Source organism: Stegodyphus dumicola, chromosome 4 (assembly GCF_044657685.1).
Source record: "Stegodyphus dumicola isolate Sdum_Otavi_A_Nest chromosome 4, ASM4465768v1".
NCBI classification, from domain to species: Eukaryota; Metazoa; Arthropoda; class Arachnida; order Araneae; family Eresidae; genus Stegodyphus; species Stegodyphus dumicola.
The window spans coordinates 74,979,684-74,991,534 of NC_140771.1; the positions used below are offsets into that span (position 1 = coordinate 74,979,684).

An 11,851-nucleotide genomic window follows, 5' to 3' on the forward strand; every position below is an offset into this window, starting at 1 on the left:
TTATCTCATGTGACTTTTTCTATAACATCATTATAAATGTACATGTTGATGTGCACATACCAATTATTTTTTTTCATCAAATAGCTTTATGGTATTAAATGATTTAAAAAGAGGCAACTGGACAAAAGAAAGCAATTAGAAGTTGGCTAATTTTTTTATTAATTTGTTGTCAAATGCTGTGCATTTTAGATTATGCTCATATGATGACAATGAGTTATTTAAATTATAAAATTATTATGAACATATCCCACATAAATTAATAAGTATAAAATTTCAAGTTGTTTGAAGTATTATGAACTGTAATACTTGCAAAAGAAATACACATGAAATTAATTTAAGAATTAGGTTTATTTTACAGGTATTTGAAAACTGCAATTACTGTTAAACAATAAAAACTAACATTAAATCTGAAGAGCATATTTTTTTCAATAATAAAATTCCACATAGACTTCATGCAGCTTCGCCATATTTGTTCTATAGTTCGCTGTCTTTAATATCCTGCTCGATTTTTGTAAAAGTGAATTCTTTGTCACCCAATGTTTTGAGAACAGCTCCTAAACAAGAAAAAGAAAAATTTGTAATAATTTCACACTTCAGATTTTTCAGTTTTTAAATATAGTTGAAGTATTAAAAGATGCATATAAAATGCACTGAGTATTTCATATTTAAAAATTTACATTTCAGTAATTAAAAATTTAATTTCATACTATCACACAGTAAGCTTCAATTATATTCCTTACACAATGCCTATAATTTCAAGTAAAAAATACTTAAGATTTGTTTAGAACTGCAAGGTTGAGAAAGTCTTTAGTATTTAAGTACATGAGAAAAAACTTAATTTTGTATTAATTATATTTCATTAGCCTTTTCAATTTTACTCCTACATATAGTAAAGAATATTCGCTTTCTTACAGATAACTTTTTCTTAAATAAAGAGTAAGCAGAAAACTAATCACAACACTATATACATATAACAGAATACTTCATAAACATATACATGTCATTAACATATGTATATGCATTAACAGGCTATTTTACATATTTCAATAAACCAGAAACCAATACACAATCAAAAGTATTATCAGTAAATTTCTCCAAAATCAGAGCAAAAATCTTTAATTATGATAACAATGGCATCTCAGTTTGCAATATAAAATATTTCAAGTCTACATTCATGTGCATTCTAAGCAAACAGAAAGCTGAATAACAATAAAATTATAAATACCATAAAAAAGTTAAGAGCCACGTAGAATGATAGCAAGACTAAATGAAGTCTTCCTTCAAAAATCAATTTAAATTCAAAAATTTGCCTTCCTGTTTAACATCTCAAAATAGAGTTACTGCTTACACTAACTAAATTTCCTGTCTTCGCAAAATAAAAATTGTCACTTCTGTTGCAGGAAATATTTGCTGCAAACTTTGTATGCAAATAATCCAGTGAAAAAATTTTAATTGTGGCTTGAATATTTTCTTTATTAAATAAATTAAAAATTCCCACATAATATTAATTTATGATCCACATGAAGCTTTTTACCTCTACCATATCATGCAGCTATTTTAAAATATATACTCTCATATAAAAGCCACAGAATTTTTTTACCAATATTAATATAGTATAAATCATTAATAAATCTTCTAAAAACAGCCCCAAAATTTCTGAATTTGATACCCAAAACATAATTCTATGTAACTGTTAATGTATGCATTTGCTTGCACATACTTAAAATGAATTATACACACAAAAACTTAACATATTAACTTTAATAAATTCTTAATTAGCAGGATGACTCAATTAAGGCAAAATATGAAAGAAACCTACCTAATTGAATAGTTGTAAAAGATATATTTAAAAAAAGCTAATATTGTTTACCTTACACATGGCAGAAATTGAGTAAAGTGTATGCAGCTGGATTATTTATTAGGAATAGAAGTTAGATCAAAGTACCAAAGTCACACTAGGGCTTTAACCATTTTGGTGCAAAGAAGCATCTCAATTTAAAAAAGCTAATAGAATTTTATAGCTTTTACAATCTAGTAAAAATATTACACATAAACAACACTAAATGCCATTATTTACTTGCATATTTTCCTTTTTGTACTTTACTCCTTAATTTTTCAGGATATGATTTAGAAACAGAGTTATGGTAAAAATGTATACTGGTAAAAAAAAAATATTGCTGAAACTGATAAGTCCTTTGAATTACAGTGGATGGACAAAAATATGGAAACACCTTGTGAAATGCATGTTTGAAAAGAAAGATTGATTTTAATGAAATATGTAGGTGGCGCTGGCGTTTTTGACTACTGATGCCACCTATACAACTTCGTAAATGTGCTAAACAGTTCAGTTGTTGTCGGAGTACTGTTATATGAGGTTGTCATTGCATTGTGTCAGAGTTAACAGACTTCGAACGTGGGAAAATTGTTGGAGCACGTATGGTAGGTGCTTCTGTAAGCAAGGTAGCCGAGGTGTTTAGTGTTTCAAGAGGTACTGTATCGAAGATTTATTCCGTATATTTGAAAAGCGGAAAAACATCATCTGCTAAATCACAGCGCGGACGAAAGTGTGCCCTGAGTGATCGTGACAGACGATCATTAAGGGCAATTGTGACGAAAAATAAGAAGACCACAGCTGCAAAAGTTACTGTTGAAATGAATGTTGCGTTACCGAACCCTGTGAGTACCAAAACAATTAGAAGAGAGCTTCATAAACAGGGAATTGCTGGCCGTGCTGCAATTGAGAAGCCACTCATCAGTGATGCTAATGCCCTTAACAGGAAAAGGTGGTGTTTCAGTCATAAAGCGTGGACTATATAGCAGTGGAAGCGAGTAATATGGTCTGACGAGTCTTCTTTCACATTGTTTCCCACTTCTGGCCTAGTTTACGTCTGGAGAACGCCATCTCAAGCCTATAATACAGACTGCTTGTTGCCAAAAGTGAAACATGGCGGGGGTTCTGTTATGGTTTGGGCAGCCATATCGTGGTTCTCTGCTAGCCCCATAACTGTGTCAGGGCACATGACTGCCAAGACTTATGTGAACATTTTGGCCGATCAAGTTCATCCCATGGTACAAACTTTGTTCCCCGATGGTGATGGTGTCTTCGAAGACGACAAAGCCCCTGTTCACACAGCTCACATTGTCCAGGACTGGTTTTCTGAGCACGAGGATGAGTTGTCCCATTTCCCCTGGCTACCACAGTCACCAGACCTGAATATTATCGAACCTTTGTGGTCTACATTGGAACGGAAAGTGTGTTCTCGTTATCCACCGCCAACATCGTTATCTGAACTTGCCACCGTTTTGCAGGAAAAATGATATAATATTCCGTTGGCAAACATACAGGAACTGTATTTATCCATTCCGAGAAGACTGCAAGCTGTTTTGGATGCCAACGGGTTTCCTACACCATATTAAGCAAAGAAACATGTTTTTTTAAAGGTGTTTCCATATTTTTGTCCAACCCCTGTATATACTACAGTGCAAAGAGGGATGAAATATGTGACTAAATATGATAAATCAGATTACAATAACATTAAACAAATAACATGAAAAACTGAAAAAAGAAATTTTATTTGAAATTATTTTTTAACTCATGGAAAGACAGACAGTATTTCCAACTTATTGAATTCAATTATATTTTACCTTCGTCAAACCAATATTGGTAAGAGAGTTGTATTTAAAATCGGTGCTAAGCTAAAGCTGCTTTCTTGCCTAGTTTTATACTATTGAAAATACCGGTAATTGTCAAAGTTATTCATACTCAATATGTGTAAGATTATTAATGAGCTGCCAAACCGCAGTTAACCATCTAATATACTACATTCAACGTTATTATTTTTCTTTTTGAATGTCAGGTTTTCATTATTTCTGCCCATATATCTGTAACAGGACATAAAGATTGAGTTAATGTAGAATAGAAAATTAACTTGCAAGTTAGCACCTTTACCTTAGTGGCAGTACTTCATTCTCTAGAAAAAACAGGTACTTTTCCGTTTTGCCGGCGCAAATCTCGTCAAGCAGACTTCATTGGCGACAGACAACATACAGTATACACATAAAAAATATTTAAACAATGTTAGTTTTAAGAATTCTTTTTTTAAAGGCATAAACATTTTAATATCGCTTAAAATTTTATAAAAAACCGATAAATAAAGACAATAAATTTGTAAAAAGACATTAATTTAAGAATTTACTACGCTTTCATGGTTCAACATCCTGATTCGCCGGTTCATATCACGTGACCTCAAGCGATCTCATCTCACGTAAACTACTCTCTACAAAAATCTAATGCTCTCAGTAATTATCTACATTAATTTCAAGTTAAATCTTAATTTGGAACACAAGTTTAAATGCAAGAAATATTTCAATTCGTACGAATAGCTTACTCAGAAATTATGTAAAACTGCAGTACTTTACTTCGCTAATGCATTCTCATTAGAATTGATGAATTTAACTCTTGACTTTACCTTTTCTATATTTTCGGCTTCGGGTAAGCGCTGTGATTGCATCCTAATTGACTTAATTACCGAAAATGGCCTTGGACATAAAACTGAACTATCTGATAAAAATTCTATGTAATTATATGTCAGTATTGAAAGAAACAATCAATCTGATAAGAAAAAGCTGCGACTTGTTTTGAAAATGAGGCGTAAAAGGTTACCAGCGAGAATATTCCGTTTGGCATCGGTTGCACCATTATTAGCGACTTTATCGCTTGCGCCGGCAAAACGGAAAAGTACCAAAAAACATTTTAAATTATTATACTTAAACAAAAAATTAATATTTGTTACAGCAAAACATCATTAACACAATAAACCAGAGTTGAATGCAAATCTAGTTTAACTCCATTCTTGAAAACTAGTTTATTACTTTCAATTTAATTTAAAAATAATAAAAAATAAGGTACGTATTATGATGACTACCTAGATATCTCGCCTAAACTGGCAATCCTTGTAGGTTATACAGGTTAACCCTAACATAGGTTATAGAGGGCACTAAGATAGAGAGTATTAATCCCACACTAGGGACTCTAACATTTGGTAGGAACAGTTTGAAAAGTGAAACACATATTTATAGTGAACCAATGCAAAACAAAAACAATAGTTCTTTAGGGACAAAGCCCCTTTGGACTAATAAATACGAGTAAATTAACAGCTTTTAGCTATTTTTTTCTTCTTGTAAAAAATAGACATACAGAATATTTTTAGAAAATAACAGTACTTTAAGCATGCATTTTTCACATATTTAACACAATAATTCATTCTAGCTCTGTTGCAATACTGGCAAAGGTACTCCTCTGTTATTAGGACGGGATTCAGAAATGTACAATGAAACCTCGAGATACGAGGAAAGTATGAGCAAAATACGAGCATTAATTCGAGTAACGAGCAATGAGCCAGGCTGTTGGTACGGGTGGCGCCATTTCCCTATACGGCTCAACTCGGGAAATCCCCTCGACAGATCACTCAATGTTCTTTTATATACGTGTTTGTGCACTTGTAAGTTAATTGTTTTGACATTTAACATGAAAATAATTATTTCCAGATGCCTCCAAGAAGATTGTTGCCTCAGATAGTGCTGCAAAGAAAAATAAGGAGGCTATGGCCGTCGATATCAAGAAAGAAATCATAGATAAACATAAGCATGGTGACGGAATTGGCGAAGACTTGCGGCCATTCAACATCGAAAATCTATACTATTCTGAAGAAGCAGGAAGAAATTAAGAAACCTGATGTAGCCAAAGGAATTATCGTTTCTTCCAAGTACCATAAAAGTACTCCTAGATGTTGAAAAGCTGTTGTTGGTGTGGATTAATGAGAAGGAGTTAAAATGTTGGTAACAAAGTTAAACTATTGTTATATTATTATCCAGTGTTATTTATTAGGAAAAATTGACTTGATATTAAAATGTTGATATTTTTTGGGGTGTGGAACGGGTTAACTGAATTTCCATTATTTTCAATGGGGAAGCTTGTTTCTAGATACGAGAAATTCGCTATACCAGTTGAATGCTGGAACGAATTAAAACTCGTATCTCAGGGTTCCACTGTAGATATGTAAGCATGTGTATATGCATGTATGCGCATATATGTGTAAAGTATACACATACATACATAAAGAATATACACATGCACACACGAGCACCTACATTTAAAAATGCATGCATATAAACACACATTTCTGAATCTGGTCCTGATAACAGAAGAATACCTACATGAATCATAGGATTTACATTAATCAGTTTTATTAGAATTCGTAAATGCAGAGGATTTGCATTAATCAGTTTTATTAGAATTTTTAAATGCAGAGGATTTACATTAATCAGTTTTATTAGAATTCTTAAATGAAATCTTCGCTATCCGAAAATTCAGTTTCATTTCCAGCTGAAACTGTATCAGGACAATCTCATTTATATTATTTCCCTCTAACAACTGAACATTTTGAAAACCTTTTCTATTCCATGGAAAACTAATGCTAAATTAAACATACATTTTCTAAATCTGAAAATTTTAAGTTAGCTTAGAAACTGTAATCATTCTTAAAAAAGTTTGATTTATGCAGATGTTAGATCAATAAAATTACTTTCCTGTGAAAAAGTAATATGGCATTGAACAACACGATTTTACACATCAAGATATACTAAGTGAAAATTCCTGAAATGTTTTATTTCTTGGTATCTCTGCAAGAATTGTATAAATAAGACTACCTCCCTTTTTTAAAAAAAAATGTTTAGTAAATACTATGACGAAAATTGGTTACATTATTTACAGTTCATAATTAATAGAAAATAAATCATTTCTTAGCTTATCAGAATTTATTTTTATCACATTCATAAACAGTACTAATTTAAACAAACATACCATTATGATTTCAATAACTATGAAATAGAAAATCCAAATCTGCATCTTTGATGGTCTAGTAGATTGGACGTCTCGTTTACTACAATTCAGCAGGGTGCTGACTCCCCAGACTGTAATATATATATAATTAATTTACAAGGGAAAAAACAACAAAAATATAAACAATTTCTTGGTTTTATATAAGCATTTCTGCACATTTACAAATTTTAATTTTTTTAACTATCTAGTTATATCAAAATACATGATTTGGTAAAATATAATTCAAATAATTTAAGGTATTTTAGATCAAATACTAATTTTTTCATGCAAGTCTAATAATCAACATAACTATCAAGTTTTGACTTCGAAAATTATGTTTAGAGAAACTTGAAGCTGCAGTAAATAGTAATAAATTTATTCAAAACTGAAAGTAAAGAATTCTTACTTTATTTTCTTTCTTTAACTATGGCAGATCTTTTAAAACAACAAAATCAAACAAACAAAAAAGAAATGCATTCATGAAAGGACTTAGGACTTATTTATTATTCATGAAAGGATATATTTCAGTAATTACAAGTGCATAAAAATTCAGTATATATATAAAAAAAAAATGAACACAGATTTGGAACAAAGTACCTGTGTTTCTATGGCATAAAATTACCTTTTTTAATAGCACAATATCTTTGAGTTAAAGATTATATATTAAAGCAAATTTATAAAACTAAATTCAAAAATAAGAAATTAAATTATTTTTAGGGAAAACACTAAGCAAATAAAAAATTTTGAATTTCATAAATAAATGAAAGTTACATGCTTTATGTTTTGGCATAAGGTAGATAACATTTCCATAACAGATTTCTGAACAATTAGTCATGTTAATATTGCCTTTCTTTTTCCATTAAAAGCTATTTCCTGCTTAATTACAGTATGCTTTAAGATAAATATTAAAACGTTTGAGTAAAAATAATATAACTATAAAAAGGTGAGACACATACAAAAAGGAGTGACACAAACAGTAAGAAACAGACTAGTGCAAAATTTAACAGTACCAAATCCTGAAAATGAATCATTAGGCACGTACACAAAAGAACAACACATGGAAAATCACATTTCCTACACAGACGTTATTTATAAAATTTTATATAGGTGAAGAAAGTACGAGTATTAAACACTGAAAATATAAAATATTCACTTACTTTCTTCAAATAATTAGTAACTTCGATGGATTCAGTCACAAACGCCAATACACGAACAAACAGTATGCTTTGCGACTATACCATTCTTTTCGGCCGCCATTGCTGAGTGCCGACTTCACAAATATCCCGCCACAACCGGAAGTAGAAAGTGTCTGCTTTGCCATTGGTCAGTGAACAAGAATTGCAACGCTTTTTTTTTTTTCTTTATAATTAAACATATTAAGAAAGCCTCTAAATTAGCATATGAAATAAACTTACTTTTGCATTATTTAAATTTATATTCACAGCATCTCTGTATTAAGGTAATAATTAAATTTTTCTACGAAAAATAAAAATGTCTGCGTATGCTCAGTGTATGATCGTAAATCCGGTTAATTTTTAAAAGTTAGCGTAAAATTAACTATGCAAATTTTGAGTTCATTTAACTGGACCCTTGTACTTATTCTGTAGATCTCCATATTAAGAATGTCTTTAACTGTTTCAGGAAAAATATAAAATATAATATAATTATTTATTTACGTTATTTATTAATTTTTTCCTCATATAAAAATTACTAAAATCGCTATATCATTTTTTCCGTACATTAAACAAAAATAAAAAAAAATAGCCTCATATGATTTTTATAACAAAGATTAAAGGAACTGAAATATATGTAAAATATCAGGATTCAGCTTGCAATTTCGTAGATTATTATTATTATTATTATTAAATAAAAATATTAGTATATCTTTGATTATAATTAATGATCCTTTGGTCTACATTAAACTATTGTTCAAGAAGTTAAACGTTTTCGAGCATCTTCTGCTGTATTTATTATTCTATTCCTCGACATGAAAGATTTGCTAGTTTTATTCCAATTTAATTGCCCACATTTGCTAAATAAAATAAGGCGAGTATTATACCAAACTCAGTAAGTACACAAATTTAATATACAGCTTAGTCCAGTTAAATGGGTAATAGGATTTTCATAAAAGAAATTAAATTTTGTAAATTAATGTAAGTGTTGATATGAATAAAAATAACAAATTTGATATAAGAAAATAAATAAGTTATTTTGAAGATGTTTGAATTAAGAAAATATAATTTTTTGTAAAAATGCACGTAAAGATTTAGCTCACATGTTAAAATTTATAGAAAAATTTTAGCCTCGAATATGAATGCCCCTTTTTTCATGTTCTTGGACAAGGAAAACAAAGTGAAATGCCAGAAATACACTAAATATTTTGAATTAATAAACTTCATTTTCAATCTTTTTAGACTTCGTATAATATCCGTAAAAGTGGCGAATGAAATATACCATAAAGGCAGTAGTTTCTTTCAGAACATTCGGATTCGTATAATATGCGTAAAAGTGACGAATAAAATATACCATCATGGCGGTAGTTTTATCAGTACATTCGGATTCGTATAATTTTCGTAAAAATAACGTGTGGAAAATAACGATCAAGAGTCAACAGTAACTTCAGCCTTTTTCATTCGTATAAATTTCGTAAAAGTAACGTGCAAAAAATACCATACCCTTATTTCACCAAAATTATACGTATATTTTTGGAGACGTGCTGCCTGGGTAGTACAGAGAACTGTGAACACTACAATACGTTTAAAATTTATCAAGAGGATTAAAACCTCTGACCTGGTAGGCAACCAGCAACTGCGTAAAACTTCTAAGGTAAGCGGCCTGCTTCGACTAACTCCTTCCTCTCCCTCGCTTGGCAAAAAGCCACAACTTAAATACTTGGCGTTCGCCAGACAAATTTTGCATAAATACTTTAACGCTTATAATTCTGGCCGGAAGTAGAAAATAAGAAGTGATAGTAAAGATTTAAAATGTAATAAACATTAGTAAAACTTAAGATCCTTACAATATATTATATAATATATATTATAAATACTTTTTGTTAATTTTTATCATGTCTTTTAGACATGATAAAAATTAACTCTACCCCCTTTTGTCTTGGAATGTTGTCTCACCCTTTCTAAAAATAGACCATGTATACTAATATACTACTAACGGACTTGAACGCCTGTTCTCAGTATGTAGCTATACAAATTTGAAGGTAAAATAAAATAAAAAAGACATCTTTTTTGGTGAGAAAGGGAGTGAATTTGTATAGGAATATACTAAAAACGGAATTTAAGGCCTGTTTTCAGTATATAGCTATACAAATTGGAAGGTAAAAAAAAATAAAAAAGACATCTTTTTTTTCGGGGGGGAAGGTAGTGAATTTGTATACGAATATACTACAAACGGACTTTAAAGCCTGTTTTCAGCATATAGCTATAAAAATTGGAAGGTAAAAAAATAAAAAAGACATCTTTTTCCTGGGAAATTAAGTGAATTTGTATAGAAATATACTACAAACTGACTTTAATGCTTATTTTCAATATATAGTTATACAAATTGGAAGGTAAAAAAATAAAAAAAATATCTTTTTGGGGGAAATGGAGTGAATTTGAATAGGAATATACTGCAGGAACATCAAGAAAAGAACATCATGGGTCCAAGAATTGAAACTGAAAGTCCAAAAACGAAATGTTAACGACTGGGAAAAAATTTTCAAAGCTCAGAAAAAAAAAAAAAAAAAAAAGAAAGAAATCCTTTTCTTTTTTTTTCTTAATTTGATGTCTTCATTTTGATCTTGTAGAAAGTAAAAAAGTGAAGACATCAAATTAAGAAAGAAAAAAAAAGGATTTTTTTTTCCGATGTGGAAAATTTTTCCAGAGCTCTGAGAATTTTTCCCAGTCGGTTTCTAGAACAACTCGTTAATGTATTTAAACCACTCGCGTTTCAGCTTCAGATCAGTCTGTGCTGTGCACTCAACGTGGGCACTCGCTTCTCACTCTCATGGGAAGAGCTTCTGTGAAGGTATGTGAACATTTCTTTCTTACTCTTTTGTATTTCATAGACTACAAATATTTATTGAGTCACCCATTTTATAGAAATGTATTCTTATTTCCTTTCAATACTTTGAGGTAGGGTAATATTTTCCCCCCATCTACTGTTTTTGTTTCTCAAGGCTAGAAATGTTTTACTCAATAGCTGTTTTTATAGAAAACATGCTAATATTTCTTATACTGCTATATTTTGAGAAATTTTAACAAATGACTTTCAACAAGACAAGATCATGTGATCCACAGCTGGCTAGACCCGTCAGTGTAATCGGATCACGATTGTTCCATCATATACTGATATATTTTGTGAAACTTTAACAAATTCCTTTCAAGAAGCCAAGATCTCGTGATCCACAGCTGGCTAGACCCGTCAGTATAATCGGAACACGATTGTTCCATCATATACTGATATATTTTGTGACACTTTAACAAATTCCTTTTAAGAAGCCAAGATCTCGTGATCCACAGCTGACTCCGTTAGTCAGGAAAAACGGATCACGATTTTATCAATCGTATACTGATATATTTTGTGAAACTTTAACAAATCCCTTTCAACAAGGCAAGATCTCGTGATCCATAGCTGGCTAGAGCAGTCAGGATCAACGGATCACGATGATTCCATCGTATACTGATATATTTTGTGAAACTTTAACAAAACAAGATGTCGTGATCCATAGCTGACTCCATCATTCAGGATTAACGGATCACGGTTGTTCCATCGTATATCGATATATTTTCTGAAATTTCTTTAACAAATGACTTTCAACAAGGCAAGATCTCGTGATCCACAGCTGTCTAGAGCAGTCAGTATAATCGGATCACGATTGTTCCATTGTATACTGATATGTTTTGTGAAACTTCTTTAACAAATGACTTTCAAGAAGGCAAGATCTCGTGATCCACACCTGACTAAACTTGTCGG

General features: G+C 30.8%; 1 long non-coding RNA gene across 1 annotated transcript; it reads right to left on the reverse strand.

Moving 5' to 3' along the window:
* Positions 1–329: 329 nt before the first annotated feature.
* On the reverse strand, positions 330–8,169 carry LOC146997580 (uncharacterized). Its single transcript, XR_015040694.1, has 3 exons — positions 8,038–8,169; positions 6,863–6,972; positions 330–554 (listed from the first exon to the last, which is right to left on the reverse strand). It is a non-coding gene; the product is annotated as an uncharacterized LOC146997580 (long non-coding RNA).
* Between the last annotated feature and the right edge of the window lie 3,682 nt (positions 8,170–11,851).